The sequence below is a fragment of the Micromesistius poutassou genome, assembly GCF_964030765.1.
Source record: "Micromesistius poutassou genome assembly, chromosome: 6".
Taxonomy (NCBI): domain Eukaryota; kingdom Metazoa; phylum Chordata; class Actinopteri; order Gadiformes; family Gadidae; genus Micromesistius; species Micromesistius poutassou.
In genome coordinates, this window is record NC_140276.1 from 8991135 (window position 1) to 9008973 (window position 17839).

At 45.2% G+C, this 17839-nt stretch overlaps 1 long non-coding RNA gene across 1 annotated transcript in view; it reads right to left on the reverse strand.

The window, feature by feature from the left end:
* LOC311344659 overlaps positions 1-6263 on the reverse strand; it is a 55648-nt gene extending 49385 nt beyond the window's left edge. The window contains exons 1-2 of the long non-coding RNA XR_014633636.1: positions 6195-6263; positions 5326-5417 (exon numbers count right to left, since the gene is read on the reverse strand). This is a non-coding gene — a long non-coding RNA (uncharacterized lncRNA). The remainder of the gene's footprint in view (positions 1-5325; positions 5418-6194) is intronic.
* Between the last annotated feature and the right edge of the window lie 11576 nt (positions 6264-17839).

Sequence of the window (17839 nt, forward strand, 5' to 3'; positions counted from 1 at the left end):
CCATCTCCTACTCCACCCCCACCACCACCACCTCCTACTCCACCCCCGCCACCACCTACTCCACCACCACCCCAACACCTCCTCCTACTCCACCTCCGCCAACACCCCCGCCACCACCTACTCCACCGCCACCCCACCACCTCCTCCTACTCCACCCCCACCCCACCACCTCTTCCTACTCCACCCCCACCCCCACCGCCCCCTCCTGCTCCCTCCCACTCATCCACAAGGCAGAGAGCTCATACCCTCTTCAAACAAATCCTCTTGGAACAGAATCAAAAATATCTGTACCAATTAGCGACACAAAAAAAACGCCCTTATATCCAGGAGCAGAGAGAGGGAATCAGTGAACTAGAGAGAGCATACACCTGGTGGTCCAGGTTGGTCGAGGGTCGAGTCCATCCGTGCCTTGAGGTGGTTGTGTTGGTGCGAGGAGGCCTGGAGCCCTCTGGCTGTCCGCTAGCTCCACTCTTTAAGCAATGGGCTCACTCAATGACCTCTTTATTTGTTAAAATAGATTATTTTAAATAAATTACAGAGCACTTTCACTGAATAAACAGAGACTTTGGGGCTGCGGCCTGTGTTGCATACTTCCCACAGCCGCAGAAATCCTTCATGACTAGTGCGCTGTGTGATGGCCTTTGATTTCACTGATAGGAGGCCATTCTCTGGCCTGCAAGAGACGGAGCCATTGACCATCTGAACAGCCTCACTAAGGATCGCTGGGCCAGAGGGGGCAACGCCAGTGTGTGTGTGTCTGTATATGTGTGTGTCTGTCTGTCTGTCTGTCTGTCTGTCTGTCTGTCTGTCTGTCTGTCTGTCTGTCTGTCTGTCTGTCTGTCTGTCTGTCTGTCTGTCTGTCTGTCTGTCTGTCTGTCTGTCTGTCTGTCTGTCTGTCTGTCTGTCTGTCTGTCTGTCTGTCTGTCTGTCTGTCTGTCTGTCTGTCTGTCTGTCTGTCTGCGTGCGTGGTTGTGTGTGTGTGTGTGTGTGTTTCGGAGGGTTAAGATGTTTCTCTACTTGCTGTCGACGGAGGAGTACATTAGAAGAACAGAGGGGGGCTTCAGGGAGTTCCCCCCCCCCCCCCACACACACACACACACACACCCCGAGTGCATATGGAGAGTGAGAGGAAAATACTTGAGATCTTTCCTTAACCTCCGTTCTATTTCTTCAGACCAGTAAATTAATTAGAATACAGTATGAAATGACCGGCCCTGAACAGAATGTCTCTGCCTACCGCAGAAACACAGCCTGAGCACAACGGCATTATGGGTAATGGGTTCCCCAAAAGCTGCCTCTTCAGCGTTTCGTTTTTCCTAATGAGCTTACTTTCTCTCTTTATTTCTCTGCTGTGGAAATCTTTGTGTTCACAAAAAAAGACAGAAAAAAGGTGAGAAAAACTCAATTTGACATTGCTAAACATTGGTTTTCCCGCTAATTTGACGTGGCAGGGCCTAGTTATGGCTGGATTACCGTTGCCCAGAAGAAAGCTCAAATAATAAGATGACAGGGAGAAAGTCTGGCGAACCGAAGCGGAGGAAAGCATGAAGACATTAGGTTTGATTAACCTTACGGGGACTCGTTTCAATTCTCACAGGCCTATTTATTTTTGAACATGTGGTTGACATTCTTCCCGGCTGCACATTTCCCGGCACGTCCATTACATCTAATCTATAAGTGTTTCCGGAAAATAAAGAAGTGTGCATACGTCATACAGGCAATTTTTAAAAATTGACAGTCGAAACACTGGTATGGCCCTGACTAATAATCCTCTGTGGTTGCAGAAAGACTGAAGAATACGATAAAATCACAACCGAAAATGTTGGGTAATCTCTAATGTGATTTGATGAAACACGAGATGATTTCAGTCTTTAGCGGCCTCCCGCTCCACCAGCTCAGGACGTGAGAAAGGGCTAAATCTAGATTTATGTACCTGTGTGTATTTCCCCCACCTTAAATACTACTTCCCTGCGAACAAGTCAACTGGATTGTGAAGACCCAGCGGTATCAGGTTCCCCCTCGACCAAACATGTCAATGCCGGTGGACATGTGGGGTCGTGGCTGCTCGCGTGTGCTATTATGAATAATTAGAAGGAAAACTTAATTCATAAGCCATTAAGTGTTATGAATGGCAATTTCTGTGTCTCTCTCCCTCAGTGGCTCCGTCCTAAGCCCACTCTGAGCGCCGTGTACAGAGTGGGCCCAGTTCTCACTCTGGCAGCTATAATTAACCCTAATAGCTCCGTGCGCACACACAGGCAACCTCTTTGACACCTCCACCAAATGTTCTAATGAAACGATCAAATAGGCCTCATCCAGCCCGCGTATCAAAGCCGGGCAGCTGCCAGCTTGTCCTGTTCTGAGGTTGGGGGCCGTTCTGTTTAAGCACTGCCAGCCGCGTGCCTCTGGCCTTGTGTTAACAACACTCATAATAGGAGCCGGCCGCTGGATGAATGGAGGGCCCTTTGGCCAGGTGGCCCCGGGAGGACGCTCACCTCTGTGATTGACTGTGACGCACCGAGGCGTGTGTGTGTTCACGGGAGCGCATGTGCGTGCGTGCATGCGTGCGTGCATGCCCGTGTGTGTGTGTGTGTATAAGACCTACGAGGCAGCACAGTCACAAGAACCCCCCGCTCTAAAACAATTGCCCCCTCATTACGATCCCAGTGAATGGAATACAGGCAGTCGGCGCGTCCAGACGCTGGTGAAACAAAACAGGATTACAATGCATATCTCATTATGAAGCGCACAATGACCCGGCCCACACTTTCCATTCAGTTACAGTCAGGCAGCGGGGAAAGAAGGCGGGGAGGCGGGGGGGGGGGGGGGGGGGGGTACTGGGCAATCCCCACGAGGAGGCCACCACGTCCTCAGTCCACGCTGATTTTTCATGCTTCTATTGGGACGCATGCAGCCTGGAGCCCCCCCCCACTGGTTACGGTTTGCCCTTCCTGAGATGAGACCCAGGGCAGCCCAGCGCCGGGGCTGATTACGGCTGAGAGACAGAGTGGGTCGCAAGAACGTCTCTGCCTACGACTCGCCGCGCAGTCTGCTCTATCTCCAGAAACATGGCCCTATAATGTTACCTTTCAAGTGCTTTGTCACCGTGGAGAAACGGGGTAATATTATGGGCTGCCTGGTCTGAGGGGGGGTTGCCAGGGACGGCATGGTGTTGTTGTTAAGGGGCCGGGTCGGCCCGCTGTGCATGTGGAATGTTTCCAGTTAGCCGCGCTCGTGTTTATTTATGGAATATTTCTTGACACCTACTTACACCATTATCGTCGTTCCCATTCTTGTTCCCCCAAGTGCTTTCTCACAGGGCGCCCGTGTTCCAAAAGCCCGACCCAAAGTAATACAACATGAATGTATGGACTGAGATGTTGGGGTAATAGGAGGGTTTGTTCCATGGTGAAAACATAACATGAAACAGAACGCCATCCACTAAACAAACTTCATTAGTAAGGTATTTATCAATTTCATGATTTTATGTGAAGTTATCAGTGCTTATTTATTGGCAGCAAATTGTAATTCAATATTTTCTTATATATATATAAAAAACAACTTCTAATACTACTACCTGTAATTATAACTCTAACCTCTAATTATACCTAGAAATAATGCATCTTCTGATCATGTGTATTTCTGGTGAACCTAATCTGCGGAAGAAAGAATTGACAGAAAGAGATTACATCCTGGTTTCAGCAGGCGCGCTGTGAGCAGCTTAACGCTTTCATCGCTCTCTTTATCAGAGTGTCTGCTCCAGACTCTGGGGCCTCACAAAGCCCCGACAGTTGCTTTGCTTATTGTCGTGTGTTTGTCAGCCTCCTCTCTAACACCCCAGGATTTGTAAAGGGCTTGGCACAATTAGTTAAAACTTCCCCTTAACAGGTAGCCGCATTTTCCAACCTCTTCGGTCCTCCCAAACACACGCACACACACACACACAGACACAGACACAGACACACACACACACAGATAGAAGAGGGCCATCTTACAAAAATAACTCAAATTCTCCAATTGAAAGTGACATAGTTGCACTCTCTCTCTCTTTCTCTATCTCTAACACCTCTCTCTCTTTCTCTATCTCTAACACCTCTCACTCTCTCTCTCTCTCTATTTTTCTTTCACTTCTTGTTCGTTTCACCATCTGGCACAGCTGCCAAGTGGGGTCTCAACTATGACCCTGTTGTCAAGGACACAGATGGGATTTAGGAAAAGTGGACTTGTTACAAACAATTATAGAAATTACCTTAATATCTTAAAACAAAAAGACAGAGAAATATATTTATTTGTCATGTTGACTGTCAGCTTGAATTTCCACTCCAGTATGCACGTGTGGGTGTATATCATTGTGTGTGTGTGTGTGTGTGTGTGTGTGTGTGTGTGTGTGTGTGTGTGTGTGTGTGTGTGTGTGTGTGTGTGTGTGTGTGTGTGTGTGTGTGTGTGTGTGTGTGTGTGTGTGTGTGTGTGTGTGTGCGCGTGTGTGTGCGCGTGCGTGCATGCGTGTGTGTGTGTGCGTGTGTGTACGTCACCAGACCAAGTCAAGTGAGAGCTGACGTGGACACAGGTGTGTTTGAGTACGGGACATAATCTCCATGTTTAGTTGAACTGTTTCAGAGTCACGTCTAACCAGCACCTGTCGGGGAACAGGGGAGGGGTCGCGACCTCGGCCTTCCACCATGAAACGCACCCGGCTAATAGAGGCCCGTCTGTTCACTAGTAATTGAACGGCGGTACTCTGAACCCCAACAGCGGCAGCGGCCTGCGGGCTTTAGGCCGACGCTCCGGTGACAGCGTAATTCCGTCACCGCGGTCGCAAGAGTGTTTTTCTTCTTAAGCCTCTCCCTCAAACGGAGACGGCTATTAATGAAGATTGGTAAATAGGGCGACACATGTCTGCGTTTTGTGTTTATCTTGCATTTTACATAATTGAGCTTGGACCTTTTTTTTTCTACACATGGACAAACTTGAAAAATTGAACAACAAGTGCAACGCTGCTACACAATTCTCAGAAATTACAATAAAATTCATATTTTGCCATTTAAATACTAAATTGAGATTGTAGATTATTCACATTTTACTAAATAAATTGGTAGCTGGAGCATACGTTTTTACAACATATTTAAATATATGGTAAAATACTTTTAATATAAAATTATTCCATGATGGAAAGCAAATTCAGTTTTTAGAAGTGTCCCCATTAGGCGTGTGAAACACATACTATTGCAAAAATAAATTATATGGTAGGTCTTCACGCACGTATACCATTTCAATTGAGGCCTATGTATGAAGAATTAGAAGTCCTTCTAGCATCAATGTACTCACGGCAGCTGCTTCACCTTTGAATTGGAGTCGAAGCTCTCCTCCGTCTTGGTGGATGCGTCTTAACAGGACCGGTGGCCTACAACCAGGGGGCGCTGTAATAACAGTGAAGAAAACGAAGCGTGAACAAATGTGTGCATGCGTTACGGAGGATCGTTTCAATACAACCAAAGGTCCCATCACTGGGTCTGCAGGAGGAGCAGACGTTCTAGTTTCTGGCTAAAAGGCATCCCTCGTTCGGTACTGGAGCCTCTCGACCCAGTACGAACGTCTTTGATTGTCGAGGAAGTAATTGTTCTCATTCGGTCCACACAGCTTGGAAAATCCTAGTTCAAATCCCGGCTCATTATTTAGACACACCTATACTGATTCAGACTGATTTCAAGGGCCAGCAGGAGATGTAAAGCACTAAAGGGCAAAGCTTGGATTGCGCTTGTGTAATGTTACCAGAATGGTTTGACTGTGAAAGGCCCCATAATTGATACAAAGGACCCCAGAGGGCACGACTCCTGTCAGACCACAGCGAAAACCACAGGCAGGCTCGCCAGAGCCACGCACTGCAGGGAATACCGATAATTAGCCCGTTTAAACATTTCCTGGTTGGAAGAACTTAAAGAGCTGGGCCACAATCACACAAACAATGGCCGCTCACTTAGCCCAGGCTGCCGGGCGGAGATCAGACGCTTGGTAACGTTTAGTGAGAGCAGGGGAGCCGGCGGTCCGATGTGAACCATATGATGGTTTAGCGCACACACCAACCCGGCTGGACCGTGATACAGGCGTCTTTATATAGGTTCATCCTCTCTGAAAGAGGCCCCGTTACCGATTACTATTTAAATAGGCTCTCGTATGTTTCATAACGTATCGCTTACCTTGTCAAATGTAGGCTTTGACTTTTTTAACTATGAATTAATCACCCCTTTGCTGCCCCACATATTTTCATGGCGCTAACTATTTTCCCAAAATTAAAATGGCCACGGCTACACCTTCTTCTGTCTAAATAGCAACTCTAAACACACACACACACACACACACACACACACACACACACACACACACACACACACACACACACACACACACACACACACACACGTATGTTGCACCACCCACGTGCCTTCTTTCCAAATGTTTATTTTGTCAATTTGTGCAAGAATACAGTGACAATCACCTTGACCGTGAACACATTCCCTCAAACAGGGCCGAACTACGTGGTCTAAAAAAATATTTGTTTTACAAATTGGTTGTTCTATCTGGTCAACGTTCAGTGGGCTACTGAAACACCCTCCCTGTAACGTAGGAGGATGTTTCTGCCCTTTCCGTGCTTCCCTCGGGGCGTGAGGAGTTTCACGGCCAGGCGGCCATGCGGCGCCTCGGAGCTGGCTTCAAGTGCCATCTTCTCACTTGGGACACTCAAGTGCTGCCTTCTCATTTCCAGGCTGCTCCTGCGGGACAATAGATATTGTGATGGCTCATCCATAAATGATAGGACAGCTTAACGGAGAGCTGCCACCTCCATTCAATACCTCACCCAACGGGTCGCACCTTCGCCCCAGTGAAGAGGAGCCCGTCCCTCCATCACTCCGGAGGTTCATTAGCGTTGTCTGACCTTGTCGCCGGGCTTAGGGAAACACACACATTACTACGCAAATAATCCTTTCCATCAGCCGCACCGTGCTCCTCTGCGTCGCAATAAAGGGAATGGCGCTATCACTATCGGCCCGTGGCAAGCAGCGTTAATTAAATTGGATCAGATTGTTTACCCTGACGATCGCATGTCATCGATGCCGTGGATCGGGACAATGATGCCTCGTTTAACCTTTAAATGTAATCCTTTGTGATTTCAACTGGCCCGGATCGAGGTATATTGTGTTAAGGGATTATGAAACTGGAGAGTGAATGCCTCGTGGCTGAAATATATTAATAGTCACCCTTTATTGCGTTAATTAAAAACAAACCTAACGTTATATGTTTTTATTTCATTATGCCATATCCATCATGCCAACAGTTAAAGAAACTGTTAGGTAATCATTCGATGTTGTATAGCCTAGGCCTACTCTAACCCTAACCCTAACCCTCTAACCCTCTAACCCTAACCCATATTTTAGTATTTTCTGTAGGGGATAATATGTAGGCTCTATTAAATGATCTACTTTAACAGATACACAATTATTAGAAACGTATATATATATACAAAATATATATATATACGAATGATTCAGGCTTTAGGCTATCACTATATATTGACCTGTTTTGCAGAGCCACACATTCACAAATGCAGCACCATTCATTCTTTGAAAATAGGAGATGTAACGCAGATCGTATTTGTAGCGGTTTCACTGCAGGATGGGGGGAACAGAACCATTTAAAAGTGTTGCGTTTATGTGTCATTTTTTTAAAAGTGGAGTCGGCTCCTATTAAATATATGTTTTCCATTACATATATTTAGAAAACATATATATTGGGGGGGGGACAACTCAGAAGTTGTGTCCCTCAGAAGTCCGAGGGGACACACCTCTCTGGGATCTGCACCCATGAGCCTCCTTTTTATTTCCCTTTATTGTCCTGAATTGTATTAGTACCAACAGCAGGGCGGATTAGTGCAGAATTAGATCCTTTAGTGACTGATCACCATTCGCTCCATTTCCTTGTTTGTCCTCTTGTCCAAAACAACAGCTCACCCTCCCACCCTCCTCCTGCTCTTCTCTGCTCCGTGGTGAATCTAGACTCTTTGTGTTCCCACCAGGTAAGCAGTTAACAAGGCCTGTGTGCTCCACTTAACACCTGACACCCCCCTCTGGCTGACCCCTGACCCCGCTGACAGCCCGGAGACGTCTCTCAGATGCGTGCATGTCCTGACGCTGGGCTCTGTTCTTGCGGGCCTGTCGCTGAGTGCTTCAGAGGGAGTCAAGGTGAAAGGTATCAGGGCGGGGGGCAGGGGTGAGGCGGGGGCACCTGCACAGGTGTTCATGCCTGCAAACCTCTCAAGTTCAAAAGCCACAGACGAGTCCTTAGCAACCAGTTAACAGTTGAACAATGTGTGGGCTCCCCTGAGGGGCAGTGTCTCCTGCCGTCAGTCCACAGGGACCGACTGGAGACCTCTTCAACAGGCCTCTTATCTCAGGCTCTAGTCCTCGTTACCAACCTAACCTCACATGGAGATTCCTTTAATATCCAGGAGACACAAGCCGACACTTTCAGCACAAGAGAAATCTCAACCAGAAATAACACGTTGTCAATTTGGTGCACATCACACCAAAAGGTCTGAATGAGTCCTTCACGGACCTCTCTTCCCCCTTTGAGCCATTCTCCAAACTCCCAGTCGGCCTCTGCAGGTTCAGATGTGTGGGAGCCGGTCCAAACATTACTAGTAACATTAGTGTCAGTAATTTAATGCCCAGGTGTGAATGGATTCTCAAACAAGCTTGGGAGGCCCCCGACGAGGCTCCGTCTGGCCCCGGCGGGCCCCGGCAGAGAGGTTTAAATAAACAGGCCGCCCAGCAGATGTGTCAACGGCTGGAGGCGTGATCCGCGGCCGCTGTTTGTGTTGTCCGGGTGGTGTTGCTCCGGCGCGGCGGAGGAAGAGGCAACGTCTCCGCTCCCGCGGCCCCTGTGAAGAAGTGGAAGGTTTTCCTGGGGAACGATGACAACACTTTAATGTGGCCTTGTGGACAAAATACAGATTTATGCATCGCTGTGCGTGTGGTCTGCATATGACCATTCATTGGTTCCCATGTCACCGGTGATCAGTATCGGTTGCAGTCCTTGTTAGAAAAGCTCTTGTGAAAATGATACGATATGATCGATGCCAATTTAGTAAGCCAAGAATATGCTGGTGAAGGGCCAGCGCTTTGTGGAGGTTCAGTGTTGAAATGTACAAACTGCACCGAAACCTGCATCCCGAGTGAGTATCCCTACATACATGCTGAAAGCAAAAGTCATTATTGGCAGCGCTCCACATATAATGACACACGGGTCATCTGCGAGTTAATGTACTGAGCCAGTGGTCCTGTAGATATTGTCATGATAGACAGTACATGTTATGTAGGCTGAGTAAATGGCATACATAAAGCAGAGGAGCACATCCTCAGATAATGCGCAAGAAGAATTTGTGTGTCTGTGTGTGCGTGCCTGTACGTGGAGTGTGTGTGTGTAGACCATACGCCAGGTGGGCCTGGTTAGGGGCAGTCTTTGGATTAAGACACCAGAAGAAGAAATCGTAGGGGGAGCGAGAAGAGGATCAGTTTCAATGTTTCTTTCCAACCTGCCAACACACAAAAAAGATCCCTCATTGACGGCCTGACAGTCATAAAAAGGAGAGCAGCGGTCTGGCCGTTGTTGATTCACATGGGAATGCTGCCAACGATGGCATGAAGGAGGCTCACCTCTAAGCTCTGAGCTGAACCCCACAGCTTCACGTGAGCCAGGGAGGGACACCTGCAGGATATGAGATACAATATACTGCAACTCCCTCCCAGCCCTACTGCCGCGTATTAACCCTGCATTAGCACAGCGGTAGCCATCAATATTGTACCACATATTGTCCCTCTGTTAATGCAAAATACAGCATTTCCTTGTTGACAATTTCCCGGTCTGGATAAAGACGAATGCTGCATCGGTAAACATAGGCTGGCTTGTTTGTTTGTGTTATTCATTCCTTTAATCCAACAAGGTTCCAGTTGAGCCATGCAGCGTCCCCCCAGAGGGGCAGTGTGTGGGGCTCAGCCCAGAGGAGCTGCCTGCTCTAAGGCCTTCAGCCTCTAATCTCATGCTGCAGCCGTTTGGCTTCATGCAGACACGTTCGTTCTGCTGTTAGGGTTAGGGTTAGGGTAGGTTTACTACCTGGTCAAACCCATTGCATTAAGATAATAGAACATTATGAAGCATTTTGATAAATCAATCATGTTTTTTTCTATAAGGTCTACCTCCGGGGCCAATACGTCTAGGGTTAAAGGATAATAGTTGTATTGATTGTTTGTTTGATTGTTTAATGGTGGACAGACAAGCAGGGGATGATCACACCTGACCTGTGCTCAAGTACCGTTTTTACTACATCATTGAAATGTACACCTGTGCAAATAGCATTGCATGACAGTGAGGGTGGAACAACTGTGTACACATGGTGCCGAGCTCTTCACAGGTTTGGTAGGACCATTACAACGCTGAATGTCAAACTCAGGACCCAAACATCAAGGAGCTGACATCAGTTTGCTGATCCTGCTTTATTCTCGTCACAGAGCGCTGCAACATGTAATGGTTTCATAATTAAGTGGAGTACTGTGTAGATCAGTGTTTCTCAACCTTTTTTGAGCAAACGCCCCCCTTACCTTACCCTGATCCTCTGGCGCCCCCCCCCCCCCCCCCACCCCCCATTATTATAGTTAATTTTTTTTTTTTTTTTTAATTGCGACACCCGTGGGTAGGCTATATCCATTACCAACTCCACTCCAACTCGTGCTACATTGCTTGAATAAAAAACTTTTGTTTTTTAAAAAAAAGTTTTGGTTTCTTCTGGACAAGAAAATGTGTATTCAGAGTTTTATTAAAAGGTTTTATTATTGAGCTATTGAAGTTAAATACGTATCAGTGTTTGTGTACATTTTTATTGGTTATTGAACCGTTAACCCGCAAACTTGGGTTCAATGTGTGCACGAAAGACTCCCTTTGTTTATGTGACGTTGCCTAGCAACGCTGCGCATGTGCAGCCTTCATCCGCTTCGTTCTGAGAGTAGCACGTTTAAGTTTGCGGCCAAATAGTAATTAAAGTAGTTTGTTACTATACAAGTTAAGCGCCTGTAACATCAGTGTTAAATGCGTATGTGACGGTTGGTGTGCGTACTTTATGAAAGTGTTTATCGGTTCGCAGACGTAATGAGCGACGGTGCGGTGGTCTACACGTAATGCGCACGTTCTATTGTTTACAATTAGCATGCTAAGCGGCGTTAGCTTTATTCACGTCTTATGTTGCCTTACTATGTAATATGGATGAGATTCATGTTGCTTAGCGTAATGCCCCATCCACCGCTTGCTTTGCATGTCCCGCAAACCATACAGGGGAAGTCAGGGGAGGGCGAAACAGTTTCTGAAGCACCACGCTGCTGCGATGAGGTGGATTTGTTTATCGGCGTTACTATGGCGATCATGACGGCACTGAGCATAAAGTAAAAAGTAGATAAGACGATAGAGGGGTTAGAAACCCATATGAAGATAGGCTCTTTATTTCAGTTATACTATTTTTGCACCGAAAATATTTGAAAACCATGAAAGTTTAAAAAGTTCAAAATAATGACCGCTACACAAGCGAAGTTGTGACGCTCCCGTGTTCGTTCCCAGCGCCCCCCTAGGTTCTACGAACGCCCCCCAGGGGGCGCTGCCGCCCCCGTTGAGAAACCCTGGTGTAGATACACTCCACTTGGTACAATACACTTCAATTAACGGGTTGTACTAAGTGGAGTACTGCGTAGATACACTCCACTCAGTACAATACACTTCAATTAACGGGTTGTACTAAGTGGAGTACTGCGTAGATACACTCCACTCAGTACAATACACTTCAATTAACGGGTTGTACTAAGTGGAGTACTGCGTAGATACACTCCACTCAGTACAATACACTTCAATTAACGGGTTGTACTAAGTGGAGTACTGCGTAGATACACTCCACTCAGTACAATACACTTCAATTAACGGGTTGTACTAAGTGGAGTACTGCGTAGATACACTCCACTCAGTACAATACACTTCAATTAGCGGTTGTTTCTTCTGAATGCTCCAGAAAATGCCTCATGAGCTGTTCTTTGAGGTAACACATACCACACATTCAATTACTGCATGCCCCAACCCATAACGGCACGACTCAACGGGGGCTAATCGTATTCACCGTTAACCCTCACTGCCAGACAAATGTTTTTCTTGCTTCCTTTTCAAAAGCGGTAAACAGACGATGTGGAAAGGTCCATCATCATATTCATAAGCGTAGCTATCAACGGCTAAACTGCGTAAACACACAAAATAGCTCAGTGATTCATCTTTACACAATGGCAAAGCAGTTACTGACGATAGTGACCCAACATCACTTTCCTACTCCAAAATAGCAACTTGTTAATAATAAGGCACGTTACAGTAAAACACTGTATTATTAATCAGAATTGTGGAGGCGCTTTTGTTTGTTTAAACCCATCTGGAAGCTACCTCACCTGATGATGAGATGAAAAGGTCTGCACACCTTTTGTTTACCCTGCCTCCATTGTTTCATCCTCAAACTCTCAGACTGCCCAACCGGATCCTTAAGTCTATGAATAGCATTGCCTGACAAGGTTTTTGCATATGTGTGTGTGTGTGTGTGTGTGTGTGTGTGTGTGTGTGTGTGCCTGCCTGCGTGCGTGCGTGCGTGCGTGCGTGCGTGTGTGTGTGTGTGTGTGTGTGTGTGTGTGTGTGTATGTGTGTGTGTGTGTGTGTGTGTGTGTGTGCATGCGTGCGTGCGGTGGTCGAGGAGGAGGACAATAGCTGGGGACTTGGCTTGGCTGTTCTCCACATCAGACACTTAGGGACCAATCCCTGGATTGCCCAAGTCCCTCATCAAATATTCACAGAGCTGTCGTTCACCCACAGCTCTGGGAAGGCCTCAAGTGGGCCAGCCCTTTTCACAGGTGATAGGCTGCTGCCGGTGGACATAATCAGACACTGTCAGACACTGCACTCTCCAGAGGTGCTGCTCTCTGGCTGGGAACATTGGTGCAGCTGTGAGAACATGAAGGGGAATATGTTTACGTATCATAATGTGATGGAAGATGTCCACACTTTAAGAACTGAAAAGATCAAGTTGAATCAATTAAATCCTATCCCTTACCCGTTATTTCTTGCTGCCCTGAACAGAGTCTGTTATGTATAAGATGAACCTTTTGATCTTGCATTTAAATAACTATGGTTCAACCATGCTGACTGTCCGCCCACAATAGTGTGGCTGAAAGTGTGAATCTCTTTGAAGAGAGGAAGGATGTTTAATATGAGTAGATGGTTACAGAATACCCACGTCCTGTCCCTTCTTTGTGCCAGAGATGGGATTAGTCACAAGATACTATGGATATTAATGACTCTGGTTAAAACTAATATTACGGGTCATCAAATCCCCAGTTGCATGGTTTAATTTCCACACAGCAGAACACACAGGTAGGAAAAAATATTCGTTAGCTGTCAAGAAGGCTGCAGGAAGTGTCGAGTCCTGTCAAGAAGAACAAAAGATGAAGATTTTTTTTTTTCGGGAGGTACATCACAGCGATTATGTTTCAGCTGTCATTCTCTGGCCATACACCCGAGCCAGGTGACTTTTGCGTCCAGGGGATTATCTGTTATGGAAGGCCCCGAGTGTCCCTATTGTCCCCGGCCAGAAATGTCACTAACTCGACGAGTTGGCCATGCTTGTAAGGATACGACTGCACACCAACCGCTAAACCTATGAAAGAGACATTCATCAATTCATCAATACAGATGAATTAATAAACAAGCAAAGGTTACACTTTACGACTCGTCCCCCCTGCCCCCCTCCCTTTTCGAGAAACACCCACCACAAAGTATGAAACACTACCGTCGTCCACATATGAATAAGTCATTTAGGTTTTTACATTTTTGACTCAATAATTCAAAAGACAATTGGCCCAACTTAATTGGTTGTGGAGCATTAAAGATTTAGCGCGGCTCTTAAGTGCAACACATCAGAGCCCACTTATGAAGATGACAGATGGCCGTTTGTTGGCTATGGTGTCAGGTGAGAAGGCTTTTGTCATATTCGCACTTACCCTTGTTACACCTCCGATCGTGTGTTTCTTCCCAGAGCTTGACACAGTTTCTCTTTTTTTTTTTTGCGGGGCCCGGCTGTTGTGAATTATTGAGACACTGCGATGCCACAGATAAAGTGCCCACCATAGATTCTCTGTCCATGGTGCATTTCAAATGTTTATATATGTTTGCTTTCAGCTCAGTCAGATTAGCGTCAAGTAGGACCCCCTCGAAAATGAGATGATACATCTCAAGGGGCTATCCTTGAAATAAAGAATAAAGAATAAAAGTGGAACATTTGTAGTATACTAGACATTTTTTGTGTTTCAGTAAAGATTTATTCTGATTCATCAAATAACGTAACACTAACTTAATCTAACCTACTCCTACCCCAATACTCAATCGTAACTTTATGTTTAATGATTTACAATTGAATAAATAAATACAAATTCACATCTGTCTCCTCAGTCATAGTTTTTCAAAGATGTTCTAACAAACTCTATTGTAACATTAAACCTCAACACAGACACTATTTACAGACACAGAATTTGTTTTAGGCCTCAAGGACAAAATAAAAGTGACCAGAACATCAAACAGAATGTTGCCATATTTGCCATATTGAAAACCATATTTAGACATCATATTAAGACTATATCTACAACATTGTAGGTCAAGTTCCTTCTTTCAAGTATACCCTTAAGTTAAACCTTGTTATTGTATTTAACCTCAGCACATATTTGATTATGTAAGTATAATTTATTATGTAGCTCAAGCAATACCCAGACCTCCCCAAGTGAAATTACTTATTTAGTAAATTATGTAAATCAAACCACAAAATAAAATATAGCTAAATTCAGCGAGCAGTAACATCAGAAATTTGACAAAAAAAAAAAAATGAACAAAAGAAAATTGGGCTACACTTACAACACTTGCCTTTAAGCAATGCCATTTTGTTTTACAGTGGACGGCTTTCTTGTATTAATATAGATCAAACTCTCTGGCTTTAAACCTTCATAAACAAAATCAGGGCTTTAACCAAGGGCAAACAACAAAAATTAAGTTGACCGCAAATGTATTTATTTTTCTTCAACATCTGCCCTCTGCTTTACCAAAGCTTTAATGCGGAACACGGGCCTGCCCATTTGTATTCATTTTAAGCACATCAATCACTGGTTTAATAAAGGGGTTAATGGCATGAATGCAGTCTAGGCCAGTACGTTTACAAGGGAAAACATAATTATATTCCAAATGCTGGGTTTTTTGTGTGTGTTTCATCAGTAATGGAATGACTAGTGTTCACAAAACACACAAAACATTCAACACACACATAGGAAAAGAGTAAGAAAAGAAGAAACTCTATATTGTTCAAGTTAGAGGTTCATGTACACACACATGTCTTTGTGTGCTCAGTGTTTTGTACATTTCCCCTTTCTAATGGCCTAATAATTTAAAAGCACTTAAGTTGGCTCATTAGTGTTAAGGGCAGGGAAACACCTGTCCATTTTCCGTAATGAAATCCAAAAACACCTCTCTGCGTTCAGGGTCCAAGAAAATAAACGGCGAGAAGGCAGTGGCCACATCGTGGTCTTTAGACATGAAGACCTCCTCAATGGCATGCTGATACCGAATAGGTAAACCCAAGCCTTCTTGTTTTTGTAATTGAGCTAATGAGACAGGGAGAGCCAGCCCCAGGGGGCTGATCAATTAACGGTTTCCCACTTAAGACTCTTACTTTGAAAGCAAAGAGAAGATTTCAGGTTGCCCCAGGGCACAGTGGAAGCTTTAACATAGGAATTAACCAAACAGCCATTTAAGAGTGCAAATGTTGTATATATATACATTATGATTATTATGTTACACAAGACACATATTTATGTGAGCACAGATGTGTGCATTTTGTAAAAAAGAAAAAAAAAGAAGACAATGAGGAAAGAAAATGTGGCAGAATTTCTAGAGAAAAAAAGTAAAATGGTGCATTTTGAAACCATGTTTTAAGCTACAGCGAGCACAAAAATATAATGCTAAAAATCAGGTCATGGGCCGAAAAAAGGTTTGGAACCGCAGGTGTCAATGCATGTTTTCTCATCTGAAAGCCTCCACTCCCCCCCCACCGATCCCAATACACTGGGGTCTCCCCGGGAGTCCGACCTCTTCTGCCTTCTGTGGTGATGCAGCAGCACGACTAGAAACCTGAGCGCTGCGTCCATCGCTGGCTGTAAGGCAGCCTTCCCTTCCAGTGCAGTAATTAACCTGGCACCCACCTCCCTGTCCACCAGCATCCCCACAACAATCTAGCAGCAGGCGCCACCTCACACAACAACTGGCACACAGGAACTCAACCCCTCTTTCTCTTCTTTTTCTTATTCATCTCCTTTTCCTCCTGTCATTCTTTTCTTCACAGTTTTCCCTCTCTCTCGCTGAGGTAGGGCGGGCGTAGCTTGCGCTCAGCCACTGTCGCCACGCTCTTTAATGGTCGGGGCTTTCAGGTAAAGCCACTCAATAGATCACTGCAGATGCTGTTAGCAACGGCTCACCAGTGACGTCATGTGCAGGTAGAAAAGTGTTCATGATGTACAAATCAAGTTCTGCGACCTCTCTCTCTATACACAGGCTGTTTTTAAAAGGCAAGAAAACAGTTAAAAGTTATTTATTAAGTTTTAGTGGACTTCCAACACTGGTCGAAAAGTAAACTAAACAGCCAATAAAAGCAAGGGCACTTTGTTGGCCTGTGCTACGACAGGGGCACGCCTTAAATCAGCCCTGAACAGCTTCGGCCAGGCTCAGGACACGGCCGTCTGCTCGCTCCGTACGGACCAGGGCTTTGTATCGGCGCAACGCTCCCAGCACCTTCACTTCCATTGAATATTTCTCCTCACAAGCCAAAGGAGAAGGCTGTTTCTGATTAGTGAGTAATGGCTTTGTGGAAAAAGTCCCATTGAGTTTGTCCGAAAGAGGGATTTGAACGTATTTCCTTCCTGCGTCTGAAATAGGGCAGGGGCCAATCAATAGTTCTAAACTTCCTAAACAGAGTAATGTATTATATCCCTACTTCAAATATGTGTTTTATCTGCAGCATAGAGTAGAAATTAAAAGTTGAAAATGCCAAGAGGCTGAGGTCTTCATAAAATTGAATTTATTTTGTAATTCTGGGGAGATTAAGTTAAAGATTATTAAACCCACCAGGGCATATACTGTAGTTTAACAAAATATTCCCCAAACACCTGTTGGAAAGATCAATTGGCCTAAACGTGTTATTTTCAGCAGTACGAGATGGACAGACCGAGACATTTTAAACCCTCTGTTTAAATAGAAGCATGTCTCTGGAGACAAAATTGACACTTTAATAAATATAGATTTGACTCAAATATCACTGCTTTTTGGTTAGGGTAAGAGCTAGACAAAATGTATTCTTGGAAGCATTGCCACATGAGAAGGCTGAGTACAAAGTGATAGCTCTACCCTGTGAAATGTGTGACAAATGGGATGTATCTTACTGTGGGAGTATAATGTATTCAGGGAAATTCCCCAAGTTGACTAGTTCAAGAAACTAGAAATACTAACAGTACTAATATAATCTCCTAGTTTATTTTTGCATGTTTCAGTTTCTCAAAACACCACAGGTTCTTCTAAGTACTCCTTTGAAAGGCCACAATGCATTGTTTCGGGATAAATGCTTTTTTAAAGTGGAAGGTAATGAATAGCACTTTAAAAAACAAACTGAAAAGCTCTGGTATCGGGTGTT